Genomic DNA, 4,365 nt, shown 5'->3' with positions numbered 1-4,365 from the left:
TGAAAGATAGGTCTCCCCTATTTTCCCGTAGTTGGGACAAAGACTGTTTGTCTGTTTGAAGGACTTTAGTTGGCTAAATTCTAAGATTTATAACGGGCCCTCGGGCTAGCTGAACATTTACTGCGGAGACGCATCGACATCTGGCAATCATCTTACTCGAAGAATAGGGTCTGCGTGTGGCGAGCTACGGGACAGAGACCGTTGGAATGTTTACTGTCGAGTTACAACTATTTCCTTTTTAAGGAGAGCTATAGAATTATTCCATGCCTTTTGTTAGACAAGGCGTTCATCCCGTGACCGCGGCTACGTTCGGCGACTGGCTGTCGCCTCGAGCCCAAGCTCATTATCACAAATCTCGAACAAATACAATCGGATCGAAGGACGACAATTGTTTAATTACGCCTATGATAGAATCCAAATTACGGTGTTAAGGGATTTTTCTGAAGTTCCAAAGGGAAGGCTCCGATGTCCTTTAATCTCCGACACATATATTTGCAAGATCCAACAACCTCGATGTAGTACAAAATGAATGTTTGATACAAGATGACTACGAATGAGTATGACCTGAGACTCTAGTCGTGTTGTCGTGTATGATAATGGATTTTGTCGACTCACTGTATTCGACTTGTTGACTTCTTGGGGATTCTTGAGGTGCTTGATAGACTGACTTGAGTTGATGTAATGACCCACTTGAGAGGCTCGAATTGCTTGACTGACTATTCCCTCTTATGTTTTTCCGGAGGAAAGCTTGGCGTGGGTGTGCCCTTTGAAGAACGCGGATTCGTTGTTCACACTTTTCGTCAAGGAAGTGAGGGTAACCATCCGCGATGCCGATTGGTTATGACCCATGCTAATGGAAAAGGATATGAGGTAGTCTCCCACCAACGTGGATCGGAGAGTGACTTCGTTCCTGGGGAAAACCAGTCCTTTTCGATAAACATGTGTTCGGTATTCCCATTCGGTGACTACACGCTTTCTCCGTGATTTCTAAGAGCTTAATAAACTCAAGGACTTTTCCGAAACCCGAAAATAAACCGAAAATACTTCTAGACAAACAGTTTGACTGGCAAACATGTGGAAACAATGAAGCCAAAGTTGACGGTTTATGGTGGGTCCTTGAGTTTATTGAGGGCTGCTGGCTGCCAGGTAGCGTCGGCTGGAATACAGCTGTTCCATGCGACGTAACAGCGTGGGAAGCTAGTAGCGCTGTGTCGTCAGGAAATGTTGCTATTGTTATCTCTGTTGATGTTGGTAAATCGGCAGTGTAGATGGAGAACAGCAGGCGTCCGAGGACACTACCTCGGGGTATGCTAGATTCTATTGGGAACGTTGTGGAAGTGACGCCTAAGTATTTGACCATGAGTTGCCTATTGGTTAGGTAAGACTTTAAGATGGAGTAGTAGGTGTGTGGTAGGATTTTTTAAAGTTTGTATAGTAGTACTTCGTGTCATACTTTGTCGAATGCCTGTTGAATGTTTAGGAATATCGCTGAGCAATATTTTTTCTTTTCAAGGGTTTGGTTGATAATGTGTGTTATGCGATGGATTTGTTCTACTGTTGAATTTTGTTTCCGAAAACTGAATTGATGATCTGGGAGTATTTTCAAATCCCCTAGGAGTGGAAGGAGTCTATTCGTTAGCATTTTCTCGAATAGTTTTGACAGGATAGGTAAAAGACTAATTGGGCGATAGGAGCTAGTTTCATATATTGTTTTTCCGAGTTTAGGGATGAGAGTAATCAGTGAAATTTTCCAGGCCTTAGGAAAGTATTCAAGGCGAAGAGTTGCGTTAAAAATCGATGTGACGAGTGCAATCCCTTTAATGAGAAGTTCATTGATTGCTCTATTGCCTATTAGGTCATGCCCCGCTGCTTTCTTGGGGTTTGGGCGACTGATTGATTCTATAATCTCTGCAGAAGTGAAGGGTTCAATAGGAGGAGACATTTAGAAGGGAGAGTGCAGGTGTTCAGTAATGTCTGCGGCAGCTTTGGAGGAATGGGGTTTAAATACTTTAGACAAGTATTTAGCAAACAGGTTGGCTTTACCTATAGGGCTACACGCCCATCCACCTTGCGGACGGCGGATTGATGGGATTATTTGCGGGGAGCGCGTGAGTTTTCTGGAAGCCCTCCATAGTGAGTAGGTAGAGTCAGCTGTGGGGGACAAATTGGCGAGATATTTATGAAAACAGTCGTTTTTGTAATTTTTGATGATTGTGATTGGCTTTCTAGTTGCGTTGTTTAGTTTGCGTTTGTCATCCGGTGTTCTATGGGTCTACCATACTCTTCTTAGTCTACGTTTTCCTGCTATTTTTTTAAATATGTAATGGGGATATTCACGTTTGCTGATGGAAGTCTTTGTCGGTGTGGAGGAGCGGATAGCGTTTATTATGCTCGTGTTTAAGTATTTCGTGGCTGCTTCGATATCTTCATTAGTTTTTAGTGAGGTTAAGGCTGAAGTTGAGTCATTAAAGACTTCTCTAAAGAGCTGCCAGTTGGTGTGTTCTCTGAAGAGCTGCCAGTTGGTGTGTTGGTTGTGAACGGAGCCATTTGGTGTATTCTCGATGATTGTTGAATTGACTGTTGCTATCACGGGGGAATGATCAGAGGAGAGATCAGCCGAGGAATTGATTTGGACGTGTCTTGATGAGATATTTTTAGTTACGAAGAAGTCCAGAAGGTCGGGTATTTTGTTAGTGTCGGTGGGCCAGTATGTGGGTTCGTATGTGGTGAGGTAGTTGAGGTTTTTGGTTATTATGCTGTTTAAGAGGTTTTTTCCTCTTACTGTAACCAGTCTGCTGCCCCATTTGGTGTGCTTGGCGTTATAGTCTCCTCCAGCTGTGAATCTATTGCCCAGGGTGTCCGGGAAGTTATCAAAGTCTTCTTTGGCGATGGAGTGTCTGAGAGGACAGTATACTGCTGAAGTGGAGGGCAGTATACTGCTGGAGTGGTGATTGTACCATGACAGTCTTCTATTGCTACGTTTGTTGCTTGAAGGTAGTCTTTCTGGAATGATGGAAGTTCGTAGTGCTTAATACTTGTTTTGTTTTTTATTCCGGTGCCACCGTGGGCCTTTCCGCTGGGGTGTTGGGTGTGGTAGAATTTGTAACCATTTATTTTCAGGTAGTTCTTGTCGGTGAAGTGGGTTTCCGATACGAGCATTACGTCGATTTGCTGGTGTTTTAGGAAGAGTTCTAGTTCAAATTTGTGTTGCGCGAACCGCTGGCGTTCCAAAGAGCTATGCGTCTTGGTTTTATTTTTCGTCGGGGCGTATTAATTTATCCATGATGAGTGTTAGTAGCGATAGCAAATTATTTATTTGCTCTGATTGTTTTTCTATTAACTTTTCAAGTCTAGTGTCACGTCGATTCGGTATTATTTCACATTCCGCACGTAAGGTGAGAGATTCTGTTAGGGAAGTGATACATTTACACTGTACATGAGAGTGTGTGTGGAAGGGTCAGAGGGCGTCCAGGTCTTAGTGGAGACAAAAGACTGTTGCCAGATGTTAGAAGAATCTAGGATAGTCGGTTGGCGACAAGCGTGCGTGTGCGTGCAAGACGTTCTTCAGAGTGTAATATAGATGTATAGCTATTGTGTGTGAAATATAATCAATTATTTGTATTTCCAAATCCTCGAATTTCCTTAACATGGTAGCAGAGCGTGGTTACTAGTTTTGCAAGATATTTAGTGCGTGGTTACGATCTTGCGAGTTTTCAGTAAAGAAAAAAAAAAAACTTTCAGAGGAAAAAATATACTTCGAGCACGTATGAACGCTTGAGTAAGAAAAGAAAGAAAAGAAGAATCAATTAAAATGGAGAGATCGGAAATTATGATACCTATATTCGATGGTGAGGATTATGGAATGTGGAAGCAAAGAATCACGATGTTTCTCAAATATAAGGAATGCGAGGTTGTTACAACTAGAATGAAGAACGAAAGAGACGATGAAGACTGGGACAAAAAGGATTTGAAGGCGATAAATATAATTTATAGTGCAATATCGAACAGACAATTGGAGTATGTTAGGGAAGGAAAAACGGCGTATGATATAATAAAAAGGTTCGATGAAATGTACTTGAAAGAGTCGACGGTACTGCAGACGGTATGCAGAAGGAGATTGGAAAACATAAGACTGGAGAACTACAGTGATTCAGCATCCTTCTTTAACGATTTCGAAAAATTAATAAACGAATTAAAAAGTGCAGGCGCACAAGTAAGTGAGAGGGAAAAGCTGAATTACATGCTGAATACGTTACCCGAAGAATACAACTACATAGCGGACATAATAGACGCATTGAAAGAAGAGAATACGGAAGAGAAACGGTAGCGTATGTGAAAAATAAAATAGAAATAGCAGAGAAGAAA

At 42.1% G+C, this 4,365-nt stretch overlaps 1 long non-coding RNA gene across 1 annotated transcript in view; it reads right to left on the bottom strand.

Moving 5' to 3' along the window:
- Positions 1-1,606, bottom strand: part of LOC117152341 — a 3,129-nt gene extending 1,523 nt beyond the window's left edge. Inside the window, exon 1 of the long non-coding RNA XR_004462692.1 lies at positions 1,187-1,606. This is a non-coding gene — a long non-coding RNA (uncharacterized LOC117152341). The remainder of the gene's footprint in view (positions 1-1,186) is intronic.
- Between the last annotated feature and the right edge of the window lie 2,759 nt (positions 1,607-4,365).

Source organism: Bombus impatiens, unplaced genomic scaffold (genome assembly GCF_000188095.3).
Source record: "Bombus impatiens unplaced genomic scaffold, BIMP_2.2 scf_1167, whole genome shotgun sequence".
In the NCBI taxonomy this organism is placed as follows: Eukaryota; Metazoa; Arthropoda; class Insecta; order Hymenoptera; family Apidae; genus Bombus; species Bombus impatiens.
Note: the sequence above shows the minus strand (reverse complement) of the source record. Positions and strands in the feature narration are given on the sequence as shown.